Consider the following 18,070-nt stretch of genomic DNA (forward strand, 5'->3'; position numbering starts at 1 on the left):
CTAGTTAACATTTTCTGAAATTACCATGAATTACTGTTTAAATTTTATGCTAGCTTTTGACTTACTCTTCCTTAGGAAGATTTTTCTTGGAATACTTACTGCTCTATAGTGGGCACTTGATCATCATTGATAAAAAAATGTTAATTGTTTTGAGTGATAGTAAATGAGGTATCCTGAAATCTGAACAAAGTTGAATAATACAAATTCAAATCTAAAATCCTTCTCCGAAATCAGCATTCTTCTACAGAGTAAATAATATGGCACTTAAAATAATTTTTAAGGGCAATGCAACGGTGGCTCAATGGCAGAATTCTTGCCTGCCGTGCTGGAGACCTGGGTTTGATTCCCAGTGCCTGCCATTCAAAAGAAATAAATGAATAATTTTAAGAGAAGGCTTTCCTAACAAATGATAGATAAGAAACATTATTCTCTTAGACATTTGATGTTAGCTTAATGTTGAGATAAACCTAAATAAGCCTCAGTGAGCTAGAAGGAAAAACTTTCTGCAAAAAAATTATGAGAACGATTGCCTTTAATTCCCCAACAATTACTGTCTTGTAGATGTTCCATATATAGCTATCTGGGTTTTCTCTTAAGTAAACATTTTGCTCAAAGTTTGTGTAGTTTAACAAAGATGCTTCAGAGATTTCTAATCTTCTAGTTCTTCAAATGCTTATTTAGGCATGGGTAGTTTACAAGTGAAAAAGTAGACAGACCTCACTTCACCTTTCCTTCTTTTTGTTTGGCTCCCTCTACTTAAGCCCTGTGCTATTTCAATCATTTTTTTTCCTACTTAACTATAATGGTTATTTGGTATTGATCATAAATATATGTCCCATAGAGATTTATTTGCAAGGAATAAAAGTGTATTTTTATGATTTTAATGGAAAAGTTTGGATTAATTGAGAAAACATGCATTTTAATGAGGTTGAGCTGTAGAGTTTTAAAGATCAGATCCTTTTAGGTTTTAATTACACTACTTGCACTTATCCTGTATACTCTAATAGAAGTTTCAGACATTAAAACCCACTTTGCAGTATCATCTAAATTACTCATCTTATTGTTCTTGCCATACTGTATTACTAAGCTAAGTAATATTTGTAATTATATTGGTATAAATCTAGGACTTCCCATCAGACTTAATTATAATTTCAGCACTTAGCTGAGTTGGGTTAGTAACCTTTCATACAGAGGGCACTGGAATGCACTAATGCATTTAGCTTATCAATTAGCTTCTGTTTTACATTTGTTCATTATTATCCTCCAGTAAATCAGGAATCATTTATTAATACCCTACTAAATACTTGGTACTGTATCTTAGACTGGGGCACTGAGTCCTGCTACTCTCAAAGGTTGCTCTTTTTAAATGACATAAGATTTAATGAGTGCAGTAGAAGTGGGTTTTGTAAAGATAGAGGGGGAGGAAAATAACCTTGCTTATCCAGGTAAATGATAGACACTTTACTTATGTTCTCAATTAATCCCCTCAACATTTTTTAAGAATAAGGTCATATTATTCCTATCAAATTTAAGTCATTTCTTTGACTTTTCAGATGAATGTATTTCTCCATCATTGCTGCAGTGTAAACAGTTGGTTTAGTACAAACAAGAAAAACAAATGGCTAATGAGTTAATTAAGTTCAGTTTTTTCACATTTTACATTTCATTGCTGGGATTCACACACAGTTGATATTTATATGTAAAATTCTCAGTTTTTCACTAAGCTCTTTTTTCTTTCATTTATAAAAGTGTAATGGAATCATTAGATGTTGTTTTTTACCTAATACATATTAAAAGGATATATGTGTAATGTTGCTGGCTTTAATAAAGGATTCCTCATATGAAGATAGAGATATGAGATTTATCCTAGATTTTAAAAATTCATATTTGTATACTTTCTTTTGAAGTTCAAATTTTTAAAAAGGTAGTGATTGAAGGACATTACTATAATGCATGTGGTACGTTTAAGTATTTTTGTCCTTGAATTGATCTGTGTGACTAAGACATGCTGTTTTTTATCTTTCTTTTTCTAAAGGCCCTTTTTGTGTTTAGAGAGTTAAACACCATGATATTTTCTCATATTCAGAAGGATGGTCTAGTAGTCATTTGACATTTACCATTGCTTTTGAATACAAATAAAATCCAAGTGGTTTATGGAAAGAGGACACTGACTATTTCTATCAATGTTTAAATTAAACATCTTGTTATGTCTCCCAATCTTCTCAGACTCTAAGTTTACTGAAATGCTTATTTGTATTTGATATTAGTGTTTTGTTTTTTCATATTCAATTTGGTCTTTAACATTTTTTGAATGTTTGGCACAGAGTGAAAGCAGCATGTTTTAAATGTAAAAAGTTGATATGTAAAAAACTGAAATGGTTCTGAGCATCATCATAGTGATGTGTTTATTTTGACTTTCTAATTGTTTTTTTACCAATAAGAATTAAATGAAATCTAATTTGTTCTTAATAGATCTTTACAAAAGCAATTTTTCATTTTTAAATTGGCTTTAAAAGAAGGTAATTAATCTTTCCACTTTCATTTTTGACATCAACCCTGGAAATAGTGGTTAAATCATATGAGGTGTAGGTCCATTATCATATTTCATTGACAGTTGACCATTTTTGCTCATGAATTAGGATAGCATTACAAGAAAATGAAAGGTACTCTTGTATCCATTAGCTAAAGTCACAAAATATAATGAAATGTTGCTAAAGTAAATTTTGTTGCCATCCAGTTGAACTGGTCTAGCTAGAGATTTACCCTTTGTATTTGCAGTTTTTAAAATTAAATGCATTTTAAAAAATTGAATGTATTAAAGTTGTAGAAGAATGTTGATAACCAAGGATACTCTAAACAATTAATTTGCAGTGTGACTCTTCTATTTATGTAAAGGAGACTATTGCCGCCAGTGCACACTAAAATTTAGAAAATTTGAATTTTAGACACTTATGACAGGTTTCTTTTAAGTAAACAATAGCGCTTACAATGTGTTACTATTTCACTTTATATGGACTAGAGTTTAGAATAGTAACTATAAATATTTTCTCTTTTACCAGAACTTTTAAATTAGGCCATTAAAAGTTGTAAACTGGTAGGCCACAACTGAGTCTGGTCCACCAGCTGTTTTATTTGGCCTATATAGTATTTTAAAAAGTTGAGTTAGTTACCAAACTTCAAAAAATTGAGATAATCCATGCAAAAATTCTGAATTTTTTGCTTTTGTAGGAAAATATGTAGCTCTAGTAACACTGGGCCCACATTTTCTCATATCAACAATCTTTCAGAGATGATGAAGGTAATATTCCCTGATTTTTCTCCAGTTCTTCATTGCTCTCAACACCCATGATCCATTCTTTTATGTTAGCTGCCTGTCGTCTACCCAGTTTACAAGCTGAATTCTCTTTATTAAAATCACAATGGTGATTGGCGGTGCAAAGGTGGCTCAGTGGCAGAATTCTTGCTTGCCGTGCCAGAGACCCAGGGTCGATTCCCAGAGCCTACCCATACCAAAAAAAAAAAAAAAAAAAAAATCAGGATGTGGCTATTTTAAAATATCTCATATTTTGGGCGGGCCGCGGTGGCTCAGCGGGCAAGCGTGCTTGCCTGCCATGCCGGAGGACCCCGGTTCGATTCCCGGCCCCAGCCCATGTAAAAAACAAACAAACAAACAAAATATAATAAAACAAGAAAATGTTTAAAGATGTTTCCCTTCCTTCCTTCCATCCTTCCTTCCTTCTCTGTCTTTCCTTCCCTTCCTCCCTCTCTCTTTAAAAAAAAAAAAAAAAAAAAAAATATCTCATATTTTAAATCAACTAGTTTTTAAAAAATTGAGCCTGATAGGATATATTAACAGGTAATAGAGAGTTAATTGGCCTATCTAAATTAATTCTTGTTTACTATAGTCATCAGAACTTTGGCCAACAGTTTAACAAATTAAAACCTTCATATCCATTGACTGCTTGCAAAGTGGAGAACTCTCTCTCCTTTAGTTATCAAACAAGAATGTTGTAAAATTGTTGTACTGGCTTATGAGGAGAACTTATAGCTGACTATAACTCCCTCCAACTTCAAGTCTATGATATAAGTTTGTTTATTTTAAAATAAATATAAATATATTTGAGATTATGTAACTTAGTATTTGATTCATTAATTTTCTTATGTTTACTGTGGAATCCAGTAAGAAAAGTCTTAATGCTATTCTTTTTCTTTCCTTTTTCTGTATATGGCCCTTTTTAGTCTTTTAGATTTATTTAGGTTGAAGTTATAGAGTGACAGATTATTCTACCACCACTTTCAGGGAGACTGACAGCATCCTGGCTTGCGTAAAACTCAATGAGGCTTTTTATAAAGATTTTTCTAACTCCCTTGATCTTCTCTGTGTGTTTATTCTGTTTCTTCTTTCAAATTTCTGTTGATTCAATAAAAAACGGTGACATTTAGAAATAAAGTTCAGAGAGGATTTGAGCAGGTGTTGGCGATATAAAATATTTGCCAAGTGCCCATTGTGTTTTATTTCCAAGAATTGTTTTGTGAACATATGCTATATATTGTATTTATAAGTGTTTAAGGACTGGGTGGATAATCTACCATCTTCCTGTAATGTCATGTCACAGTGGACTTTGAATTTTATTTCATTTCAATCCCCTAATATTACTTAATTCTCCTAGAGACTGAGGTTTAAAAATTGCCCAAGGGGAACAAACCTATCCATTAAATCCAGCAGGCATAGTTGAATTTCAGTTCTAGAATATTTTGTTTCCCATTAAATTTAAGTGGTCTGGAGGAGAGAAATACTTTTAACCTTGTAGAATTGAATGTGAAGCTTAAACAATTTTCTCGTATAAAAGCCTTAAAACTTGGAAATAAAGAGGCGGTGGAAATAATGCAGGCTGTTGAAGCAGCTCCATGGTGATATTTATAGAAGCAGGGCCCTGCCTCTACAGCATATGGGGCTGTCTGTCTGTATACTTGTGGTGCTTAATAATGTGGCTGTGCTGTTTGGGTGAAGCTTTAGTAAAACTGAATTTTAGTTTATTTCTATAATATACTGAATAGGTTTATGTGTGTTCTATGAGATTGTTTATTCATATTTTTACAAAAAGAGTAATGAAGTATATTTTACTGTGTTCTGGGAGGGTTGAAGGGATGGAGTGAAGTTTTTCTAAGCTTACTTGAGGTTGACATATTTTTTTGAAACTGTTTTTTATATTCACAATAAGGCTATCCCTAGAAGTATAGTATGGTATTAGAGCAACTGATAACCATATTCCTAAATCAGCTACAAAAATGATGTCTTCTATTTATTTGGACTTCTCTTTAAAACCATGGTTGTCTTTTTGTAGTGCTAGTGAGGTCAAGAGTGTATATCTTCCTTCTCTTTCTCTCTCTTTTTTTTCTGGGCAAAGGACAATAACAATAGATAATAATAACCGCTATTTTCTATGCACCTACTATGTGCCAGGCCCTGTGCTAATACAAATATTGTTTCATTTAATCTTTACAACAACTCTGAGGAAGTGATTATTATCCCATTTTCAGATGGTAGAAATATGGCACAGAGAACATACCCCAGGGCTCAGAACTGTTAAGTTGTGGTGCCAGGCCTGGAACTCATTTTGGGGTGTCTACAAAGTCCAAACTCTAACCACTTGGGCTCACTGTCTCCCAGAGCCTTACTGTGCATCAGGCCTGGAGTGACCATATGTCCTGTTTTGTTCATGACAGTACCAGTCCATGCCTGTTGTCCTTGCATTCTTTTAGGCTTAGTATTCTGTCCACTACCTTCTATGGTCCAAAGTATCCTGGCTTGGATCATAAATTTTATGGTCATCCTACTGAGACTTTGGTGCTTTAGCTGCTTTTCCTGATACCATAGACATCAGACTATGCTTCATTATTCTGATCATTAAGTTGTTTCATTTCCTTTCCCCTATGCAATGGCTGAAACATGACAAGTTTTGCATATTATATTATATTGCATATGTAGTTATAGATTTTAAAAACAGCTTTTGATGTATTGTAATAAAAAGCAATTTTCCTAACCAACTTCAATTGTGAATATTCATTTCCTACTAAGTTCCTTGAAGAAACGTAGAAAGTGTTGCTCATCTTTGTGTATTGTACCATAACTGGCTCATAGTTGGTGTCAAAACAATTTTTCATGAATCAATTTTGAATAGGTGTTTAAGCATTTGATGATGCACATTTTTTTTCAAATATTTTTATTTTCTATAAATGCCCCTTGTCAATTGTAGTAAAATTTAACCATGGTGGATTAAAGGGGAAATGAATGTTCTCTGAGTTAAAAAGAAAGAAGTTAAATTCATAAGATTTCAGTATCTTTTAGTCATAGCTTATCTGTATACTTCTCCTGGTATATATAGTTTTTCAAATAAACAATGATATTTTTCTATAAACGCCCAAGTTTCTTTGATAAAATGATTTGTGCGTATTTATCTTTAGATGAAATTCTCAGTGTATTAAACTTTTTTAGTCATTTGAAAAGTAGTGGCATTGATAAGAATCATTTCTTTTGTTAGTTCTTCTAATACTTCTAGTAACTAAATATCCTTTTAAAGGAAACATTAATTGGTATCTAACATCAGAATATTTAATCTAGTAAAATCACTTGAAAGGAAAATCTATATGTCTTAGCCTGCTTTGGTTTTTTCACTCCTGTTTTGGAGATGGGATGAAAACTGGAATGAGTGAGTGACTTTGGCTTATTGGTTTTCCATGTTCAGATTATTTTACCTTATAGAATAATATGAATTTTTAATTATAGTTTTAACATATAATATTAATTTTAAATTTCTGCTTTATCTTTGGTTCCTAGTAAGCAACACTGTATAAGTGAACATTTTTGCAAATAATAATAAATATATCTTTAGTAGGATCATGTTATGGTTATTCCTAGATGTGCTGCTCTAAATGCTGCTCCTACTTTTGTGCTTTCAGGCAATATAAAGATGAGTAAACAGATAAATTAAATATTTGGTTTGCAGTAGATTTTTTTAAAATCATATTCTTTATATGTTATGATATCAGAATTTGAGATCAAATTATAAACAAGATTGGTACACATTTTATATGATGATGAATGCAGTGTTATGAACCCATGGAGACTTCCTACCCTCAAACCTGCTTTAGAATTGCCAGTGCGGAAGAAAATCTTCATTTATTGGTGAAATGATGATAGCTGATTGACTACATGGACAAATTCATGACCATCTCTCCCTCCCTCCTGCACCCAGAGTTGTCTTATTCTTAATCTCCAAAACCAAGAGCTGTAATTAAAATAGCTTGTGTTGTCAAAAATTTAGAATATATGATAAATGAAGCCCAGTAAATAGTGAAAATATGAGAAAGGTGATTTAATCTGACAATTTTCTTGTAAAAGGCTTGCATTGATGAATATCTCCCGTGATTAGTTATTCATTTAGTGCAAGGGATTTTGTTTCAGCATAAAATATTTTATGAACAGTGGCATAAAGAAATATTTCAAAAGATAGATACACACATGTTTAACCAGAAAAGAAATTGCTCAAACTTGATTGTTAATAATTAAAAATGGCAGACTTGACACAAATGTGCCTGGACTATTTTCTGAATGATAGTCCTTACTGAAATTAAGAAAAAGATGGTAATTCCTGAAGACATGAAAAACATGAACCCTTATGCTTCATAAAAATGCAAAGGTTTTATGTATATCATTTCCCAGCTGATAAAATATTTAAGGCAATACTTACTGAAGTATAAAAAAAACAAACTTGTTTTATTAACAATTATAGTTTCTCTACTACTAATAATTTCCCTTAAAGTGAATAAGCATTCCTAAATGTTTAAAGAAAGGATGAAATAATACTGCTGGTCATAATTGATTATTGTATCATGTTACCGTCTAGCTGAATCCATGACCCATCACTCTACAGGTGAAATATATCTTTGTGTGGTTGTGTAATTTTTTGTTTGTGAGTTTCTCTCCTTGTAAAGAGGGTCTGTCTCTTTGTCTTTGGCCCTCTCACTCCCAATCCCACACAACGCTTCTTGAGTGTTAGCGCCTAGCACGAAGGAAGTAATTAAATATGCACATATTGAGGAAATTATAAATTCTGCTTTTGTAGGATGAATAAATCTGCTTTTAAATTTGGATTAAACTCAGGTTGAAATCTAGGCAATTGATTCAACTGCCTTCTTCCAGATTTATTTATTTCTGAATAAAGTTGGTACTTAAAGCAAGAATTTAATGCCATTGTCTGGATTCAGATAGAGCTTACTTTATGTATTGCATCTTATTTACCTGAAAGCCACAGCTTCTTTTTTTGAACAATAAATAATATTTTAGTGTCAGATTATTTGCATTTGGCTCTTTTAGTAGGGAGTTTGGAATACTTTAAAAAGAAGAATAAAAAATTTCACTTGCCTTTCATATTTAATTTTACCTCATATTAATTGAAAAGTGGCTATATTAGGCAGTGAAGACAGTTCCTACTTTTTTCTCCTTTGGGGTGAGAAAAATATGGTTATATGAGAAAAAATGTTGCAAGTTTTTCCTTAGCCCTGCCTATAATACTTTTGTGTTACTCTTTAAATGTATGGTATTTGGTTAATTGCTACTATGAACCTAAACACACTGATGAAGGCCAGGTTCATATTAGAACAATTAACTGGTTAATTGCTCTGGTGCAAATATAGGCTGAAAAATCATCAGAACATCAAGTTGTGAAAGCACTGGCAGGAGTTTCAAAACCACCAAGCATACCTAGTGCAAATCACATCAGCAAAGCAATTAATTTAGGCTAATTGCTTTTCTGTTTGTTCAATATGCACTTTCGAACTGTCTTTTTAAATCGTGACAATTAAGATTAGAAAGCAAAAAAATGTAGAAATGTTAGAATAGTCACTATTTTTTTAAAGTGGTAACATTTCCATATGAATCTATATAGCATTCCTGTAACCCCTGTAGGACTTTCAAATAATTAAAACAAAATAAAAAAATTTTAGAAATTTACTGAAATTTCCTTAAAAAGACAAGTTAATTAGATTACCTTTCCTGAAGTGTAGCATGTGTTATCTTTAATCCTCAACTATCAGTTCGAATTATCTAATTTCAATAATAAATGCTAAGGTACCTTGTTTACATACTATGAGAAATAACTACTCACCAAATGTGTCACAGGCCAGTAGTATTTTCTCTGTATCAACGTGTATTTGGCCTCTCATATGGCTAATGTAATCAGAATGTTTAAGGGTCTTAAAAACCAGATTAGACATGCTATATATTATTGAAGTTTTCCCTACAATCAACTATTATTGATTTGGCTGCATCAATTTGTCTGAAATTGTAAACTACTTGAGTTTCCAAATGTTTCTCTATGAAGCAAGGTTGTTAACAGACCCTCAATTGAAGAAAAAAAAAAGCATGTTTAGGCATCATTTCCTCATTGGAAGATGCAGAAATGCCATTAGGGGAAAATTAAACACTCCACAAACTGCTTCTTTGTTCACCATATTGTCACATAGCAAGAAACTCTTTTATCTCTCTTCTTCCTTAAGATGTTCATATTGTGCAGTGTGTTTAATGACATATCCTGCCCCATGAAATTCTCTGAAGCAAATAGATTGGTTTGTCTTAAGGACGGTGGCTTTATAAACAAATTTTTTAGAGACACATATGGCAAAGGAATTCCTAGTAGCAGTTGTCATTTTGTGACTTTCTGTGGCTGTGAGAAGAAATTTTAGAAACATATTCATTGAATGAGCTTTGATACAATTAAGTTTTATTTTAGCATTCTAATTTTTGTTTGCTAGTTGACAAAATATTTTCTGTAATAAATTTTTTTGTAATAAACTTTATCTCTCCTTAATTCAGCATGAACAGATCTTTAGGCCTTGCCAATTAACTTCATTGCAGAACTAAATTTTTCTCTAATGATTATTTTCATGGGGAAGAACAAAAGTTGATGTACTTTCTACAATGTTATTTTTTTCTTCTTTTTTAAATGTCCTGGTTCCTTCATACTTAATCCAAATTTCTTGGTAATGCTTTTTGTTGTGAAGTTTTCAATTAGAAAGCTGTCTTGTTGAAAGTAAAAATATCAAATCAAATGGAAATGAATCTATTGAGTAGCTTAAATATGTAAGTGTTAAGGACTCTGACAATACAGGAAAAAACAAAGCAACCTAAATGATGGCATCAGTCACTAGGCCATGATGTGGGTCTTTGAAATCTGTCACTGAATCAGCAGAGCAATATTACTCCATTTTGGGGAAAACTCAAACTAGAATTCTCCTTTGGCCTTCACCAACTAACTGAATTCCGTATTTTTTTAATAGTTGAAACATAGCATAGATACTATAAATATTAGTCATTCTTTTGCAGACTATAGAAGATTGTAATGTGGCCACAAATTTTTCCCATTCCTGCATGCATGCCTCTGTACATTGCCTATCCACCTTGCCCCCCCCCCCCCCCCCCCCCGCAAAAAAAAAAGGTGGAGTCTTGCACTGCCCATTAGGGTGTGGCAGAAATTATGTAATAGGCTTATAAACCCTGGTGCTCAAGAGACCTTTCAACTTCTTACCTTTTTTGAATGCTGCCGCCACTGTGTGCAGAAACCCAGATTAAAATCTCTTTGAGGATGAGATACTACATGGACAAAAAGATCTAGCCAGCAGCCAGGCCCAAATGTTAGGTATGTCAGTGAGGTCATCTTAGAAGATCCAGCATCAGTTGAGCCTTTGTAGTCCTGCTCTTCTGGAATTGACAGAGTTGTTCAGCTGAACCCAGTCCAAAGTTCTGACCCACAGAGTTGTAACCAAATAAAAGAGTTGTTTTTTAAACTACTAAGTTTTGAAGTAATTTGTTATACAGTGATTGATAGCTGAGACACTGATTTTGTTGCTCTACGTTGGGGATTTTTTATTGTCAGGCAAAGTGCTAAGATTTTTCATTCACTATCTTATTTAATTATCACACCTACTCTATGACATAGGTATCATCATGCCCAATTTTATAAATGAGGCAAAATGAGTCTCAGAGAGGTAAAGGATCCTGCTGAAAATTATAGCTGGTAATTGCAGAGTCAGGATTGAATGCAGATCTGTCTGATTTCAAAGGCCCTGGTCTTCCCCAGCTATCAAACTGCTTCCAACAGCTTATTTTGAGTTTGAAAATATTGTTGGCTGGAACAAGTAGTTAAACGTACCAATCAAATCTATGGACTATAAGTGCTAGTTCAATAATATTACAATATCATTACAATAAAATAAATATCACTAAATAAAACATCATAACAATAAAACAAGATTCATTCACAGTTTATAGTGTTGCTGTTTAATCTTGACTATTCATCTAATGAATACATGGAAAGAAAGACAGCTCCTCTGGTTTCATAAGTATGAAGGGGATAGTGTGAATACAAATTTAAAAATACATAGATATAAGGCTTTGATTTTATGTATATTAAAATAGTTTTTGGTGTCTCTTGGTATTAAGTATATATCCTTTTGTACTGTATAGTCAAGATAAGGAGAAAAGGAAAGGAGAGAAAAGATATTCCCTTAGAAGAGTTGTGCCTAAGGATTAGTCACAATTATATTTTGCCTTCCACATCTGTGTCTTCTAGTAATAAGTCTTCTGAGGACATAACTTGTATATATATAAGTACTACCTATCACAAAACTCCCCTAAATAGAAGTGGAGTCTTTTCATTTTTGAAATGCTTTTATTTTTTATTTTAACTATTACCGTAATGACCTCACATCAATAAAACAGTTAATACTATGAGGTGATTCTGACATATATATCACTGCTCATCTTACCATTTACCATTACGGCACACTAATAAGACCTGCCTCAGGGTTTTATTGCCTGTTAAATAAAGCCTAGGAGCATTTCCTCCGTGATTTATTGTTATATTTTGAGAACTAGTTTCATTTGGGAAATATGATTTCCATTTTTTTCCTTTTAATTTGAATTTAAACTCAGTTTCTATTTTTCGTTTTGATTCAGTCTCCTTTTTCTATTAATAAATTACCAGTGCATTTTACTATTTTAATTTATTTCTGTGTTCTATGCACACACAGATATTTTGCTCTGTGTGAATGTATTTCTGGGGAATCCTATTTTATATTTGGTGACAAGGAGAGAGATAGTAAATTGCATTTTTTCCTGTTAGTTTTATTTTACCCTCTGATGAAATTATAAAATTCTTAGAATGTTATAGCAATTGCTGCATGGAAATTAGAACTATCTCCAGGAATTGTGACTTTTCCATAGCCCTAGACTCCTAACCAGATACTCAGTAAAAACATGTTGATTGATTGATTGATTGGATGGCAATAAAACTTACTGAACATAAGCATGTGTTTAAGGTAGGAGAAAAAAAAACTTTTCAGGTTGGTCAAGAAGTAGAGCAGGTCAAAATAAAGCAGTCAAAATATTCTGGCTCATTTAATGGAGATAGACAAACCTTTAAAAATGTTCTGTAAATATAATTCAAGAGTTAAAAAGGCACTGACTGAATTCTCTAACATAGAATGGTTTATATGTAAAGTATGTGGATGCAATTTTAGTACAATTGACAACATTAACCTGACTGCATTAAAAACCTGAATGAAGATGGGGGAAAAAACCTCTGGAGAAACATGATAGCCTTGTAGCAAGCAATTTATTCAGAGAGGGGCTGACAAAATGTGTCAAGACAATACCCTGGCTTTCTTCATTAAATTTAGTAATGAATTTTAAAAAAGAACTTTCTGTAACATTTCTCTCTGTGGATTTATAGACATTTATGATAGTTGTCTTCAGAGAAATATATATTGCTTCTCATATTTAAAATTTTGGCTACATGGTCTTATTAGAATTAGAAACTTTTGGTGACTTTATCTTTAAATAGATGTCTGTCTTTTTGTTTACAAGACTCTTTTCTCTCAAGTTTATTCCCATTCCTGAGATATCATTATGTTATAGAGGAGCCTTTTTTGTGATGGCTCTTGGCAGCCATCCATCTCTAAGTAGTATGTTAACAGTGAAGCTTATTAGAGGGAAAGAGGTATAAAGTATTACCAAGAAGACTCTGTGACAGACATTTAGACACAGACATTGCTGCTCCTTGTTAGTTGTCTCCTATTGTAGAAAATAGTGCTACAGTCTTACTGTTTATTGTATGCACATATATTTTACTTGTGATACTTTCCCCACTGACATCATTTTTCTAATATTTAATTTGAATCATTATATTTATTTTTACTAACTTATCGCTGTTAGTTGTAAGCTACTACTCTAAATAGGTTCTTATGTGCATATTGCACTTGGTAAAGCGTTTAGAACTTGTGATGATCTATACTGATGGGCTTGGGAGAAGTATGTATGGGGAAGAACAATGTATGCTAGCCAAGGTAGCAGGAAATTCTAACGTGCACCTCTTTAATTATGTTGTATTAACTCTCATATTTGCACTGATTTTATTTTAGCTGAGGATGTTGGGAGGATGGTGTTCTATAAACAGTTAGGTGGAGGAAACTGTGTAGGCTTAAACCTGGACTATGGTGAGTCTTCAATCAGTTAATCCTCGGGCACATAATCAAAAGACTACACATGTATTATTTTGAAAGTCCTATTAAAGCTATTATTTAAAACATGCCAATCATTTTCAGATGGAAATTCCAAAATATACAAAAAATGCACTGTAATCATCAGTAATGAGCCGTGATTATTTATTTCAATAACCACATTTCCAAGTTAGGTCCATCACTTCCTGTTTCTTTGTTTATTTTGTAATCTTTCATCCCAACCTGGATGTTTTGATATTTTAATATATTATCTCTGGAATTTAAACTCTAAGGCATCTGTTCCTCAAGCTTGTATCCAACTAGTGTTATGACAGAGATTTCTTAAATGCCAGAAACAAACAAAAAGACAACAAAAAAAAGAAAAAAGAAAACATTGTTTTGGCTTGCTAGAGCTGCTGGAATGTAATATACCACAAATAAGTTGGCCTTTTTCATGGGGATTTATTAGTTTACAAATTTGTAGTTCTAAGACCATGAGAATGTACTAATTAAGGCATCAAGAATCACATAACTTCTCTGAAGAAAGGTCCTGGCATTTGGGGTTCCTCTGTCACATGGAAAGGCACATAATGACCCTACTAGCCCTTCTCTCCCGACTCTGGTTTAATGGCTGTCTCAAAAATATCTCTGGGCATTTCTTTCTCTCTGTACGTTTGTGGGTCATCTCTTAGCTTCTATGGGGCAAACTCTGGATGCCATTTCCTCTTAGCTTCTCTGAGCTCTCTGAGTTTCATCTGTCTTTTGTCCTCTTACAAGGATTCCAGCAAAAGATTAACACCCACCTTGAACTGGCTGGGTCACATCTCCATGAAAAAAAAAACATAATCAAATGGTCCCACCCAACAATAGGTCTGCCCCCAAAAGAATGGATTAAAAGAACAAAATCTTTCCTGGGGATCATAACAGACTCAGTCCAGCACAAATTCCTTTTCTAGTCTTTTGCAGATTGGCCTAATAATGAGTTTAGAGACCAGACGAGGCAAAAATGTAGGGTCCTCTCTGGTGTTTTCTGCACATGTGTTTTGTCCTGGGCATGTGCACATGGCTCTAGAAATTTCCTTGTTTATATGGATAAGAATGTCTTCATTTCTCTATTAAAGTGTTTCCTTATGGTCTCAGATGCTTCATGGGTCCTGGTTCAGGCCTTCAGGCTTCCCCCAGACAGACTGGCACAGTCTCACATGCACCCTATATGTTCAAGGGTTACTCTGCTCCCTCCAGAGCTGTGAAAAGAAGAGTGCAGTCTGGTACCTTACTGATCTGGGGTGGGAATGGGGAAGGGACCAGACAGGAGTGCCACGAGGTTCTCCTACCATTTTTAAGTTGCCTTCTTTTTATTCAGCACTTGCCCTGTTATTGTAACCCTTTGAGTGCTTTCTAGAGCTTTGAGAAAGATGATTCTGCCAGTGATTACTGGTTGATCAAAGCTTCTATGGGGGCAACAGAGCCCTGGATCATCTTACTCCACCATTTTGGTCAGTGTGGGACTGTTTGTTTGATTTTAAGTATGTTTGTGCACTTGACATTTACTTCCCAAGGCTGCAGAGTGAGAAATCAGTAATTAAAAGCATTCTTCATTTTGATTTTCTATTTTAAGGGCAGGAAGGATTAAATTTTTGTGCTCTTTCTATTTAATTTGCTGTGACTACTTTTGACATTCACGTATTATGTCACTCATTTTGACATGCAAATAAGAAAATGAGCAACTCTGAGATTCAGATCTAAAGACCTCTCATAGGAACTCAGACATGTCCTTATCTCCCCAATTCCCCTCCTCCAGGAAAAGCAGGATGACTTCTAAAAGAGGTGTAGTTTTTCCATTAACCTGTGTAAAAGGGGACTTTCTTCCCCTTTCTGATCCATTAAAGAACATTTTATTCTTAGCTTAATTTTCCCCCTCTTTTAATTAGTGTCTTGTTCCCTTTCTTGAAGCTGTAGCCTGTTTCACTTGTTTGTTGATGTAGTCACTGATGACATTTTTCCAGGTAATTTTTTCCCCTTTAATTTGGATCATCTTCCCTTTCTTAAATCTGTAGCATTTTTTCTTTTATTGTTATCAGTGTCACTGATGACATTTTCATCTGATTCCTGACATATTCATTTTATAATACATGGTATTGTAAGGAGTTTTTCGGTCAGTGACATTTTGGCAAACATTTGCCAGTGGCCACCAGAGAAGGTCAGTTAAACTCAGAGCAATGAAATAAATTGCTCTGAAAGGTTCTCTGCAATACTAATGCATAGAGCTGGCAGTCGGAGTTGACAGACTGGGGTTCTTTGTTGTTATTTTTGTTGTTTTTGTTCCATACTTATCATTGAGTTGTTCACTATATAACCTTGGTACGCTTATTTAAGTTCTCTTTTATAAGATTGGGGTAATGGGATCCCACTTCAGTGAAATGTTTGGAGGCTTAATCATGTTTCAAAAGCACCTTGAGCATGAATCATTAGTTCATTATTACAATGGGGACTTGGGTGGTACGAGTCATCATCGATGCTTTATCACCATCACAGCCTCATGGTCTCCTGCAAATTGACAGTGAAGGTCTTAAATCAAATTTTTAAAAGACACTAGTAGAATCATGAAGATTACTTATTGCTTATTGTATGGTAGCACAGAAATGTTCACAATTATATGAGGAAACTAAAACAATTATGGTGTTCTCATATTATTAGATGTCTTCATAAACATATCTTTGCTTTCACATAAATGGACAAAGTATATTCAAATTTATAAGTGGAGTTTTTTCTTTAAATGTGATCCCTACTTATATTGCCAAATGATCCCTTAATGTACCTACATTATCTTAGTGAACTGTTTTTCATTTGCAGTTTTCATCCAAATATATTTAAATGAATTATGCTTTTCAAAGTATACCAACATTATTCACATGTACACACATATATACACACACACAATGTACTAATAGGGGATTAAATTAATTCAAAATATTCCAAGACATATGACTTTTAATTTCTAATTTCTAGTTTAATTGAGAAAATTATCTAAAGATTGAAAATTAAGCAAGATTAACTATTTACTGTAGTGCTTATATGTAATTTAGAGTTTGATGTATTACAGGAATCATAAAATCTGAGTTGGAAGTGGTTCAAAGGACATCTAATTCAACCTTAGATCTCTGAGTTCCTGGCTCTTTATCTATTGAATAAAATTTTTTTTTCACTATGTTACCACTTTTTTTGTCTATCATCTGGGTTCATTTAGTTAACATCCTAAGTCATACTCTATCTGACACTCAGAATGTTTTTTATAATTAAGGAATCAGCACTTTCTTAAAACATTTTTAAAATTAGATTTTTTTATCTATAGCTTTTATTTAGAAAACCTACAGCAAGTTTCCTTAACTTTAAAGTCTGGACAGATCTACGAAAGATTTTAAAATAGAGAGATTTCCCCATGGAGTGGGCAGTTTGGAGGTGTGGGGTAGGGAGGAACAGTGGAGTGCCAAAGGGCAAAGCGCTGGAAGTAAGACACTGGCAGGTGTTGATTTTCCTTTGCTCTGTCTTGCTCTGTTTTTCCAGCCCTGTGGCTTGCAGGTTTATTAAAATGCTAATGATATTTATTCTACTTTTATTGGCAGCTCTCCAGATTTGATTATTGATATATCTGAATAACAGTAGAAGGCATCATCAGAATCTCATTTGACTCCTTTCCTTAGATTTTGTCAGTTGAAATAAAAATACCATAATGTCAGATAAATCATATATACTTTTTTTATCTGTAGAAAAAATAAAATGTTAATATGGAAACTGTCAACTGCTTGGAAGTGAGCTCTTATTGGGATAGTGAGGTGTCTCACTTGGGCTCCTTCTGTAGGTTTGTGTGTATCCTACTCTCTGAGAAATAATCATATTTCCAGTAAGAATTGCCCAGGTAAGTTTGTTGGTTTCCATTGTTGTTCCCACTTTCTGGACTTTGCATTTTCACGTTTTATGCAAAGTTACTAGACTGTTAACTATTCAGTTACAAATTTCAGAATAATCCATTTGTGACTAGAAAAGTAGAGAGGAGTTGTCATATTCCTACCTGCTGTTTCTGAAAGCTTTCACCAGAGACTTTTAGAACCAGAAAGAACTTTTGAGATCACCCCATCCTGTGCCTTCATTTTGCAGTGTTGAAACTGAGGCTCAAAGGTAGTCTGTGACTTGCCCAGGGTTACACAGCTAGTTAGTGGTAGAGGGGGGCCCAAATATAGTCTGTGTCCTACCTTGCTGAGCTTTTCCCCTCTTTTCTTTATTAATCGCTTATTTGTCACTGAAACATTTCTTTTCATGACATACAATGGATTGTAGTCTCTCTGGATTTAAACATTTTTAGACTAGTAAGTATTCTAAAAAAAAAAAATTTAGACAACCTGAAATCCCACCATCTAGAGATTTCCACCCATATATTTCAGTGAATATCTTTTCAGATAATGTGCATGTGTGTATATATTGTTCCCTCTCCCTGTGGAATTGCACTGTCCATGAT

At 33.5% G+C, this 18,070-nt stretch overlaps 1 protein-coding gene across 1 annotated transcript in view; it reads left to right on the forward strand.

Moving 5' to 3' along the window:
• FBXL17 (F-box and leucine rich repeat protein 17) overlaps window positions 1-18,070 on the forward strand; it is a 574,971-nt gene that overhangs the window by 233,436 nt on the left and 323,465 nt on the right. The window lies entirely within an intron of this gene.

The sequence above is a fragment of the Tamandua tetradactyla genome, chromosome 21 (genome assembly GCF_023851605.1).
Source record: "Tamandua tetradactyla isolate mTamTet1 chromosome 21, mTamTet1.pri, whole genome shotgun sequence".
In the NCBI taxonomy this organism is placed as follows: Eukaryota; Metazoa; Chordata; class Mammalia; order Pilosa; family Myrmecophagidae; genus Tamandua; species Tamandua tetradactyla.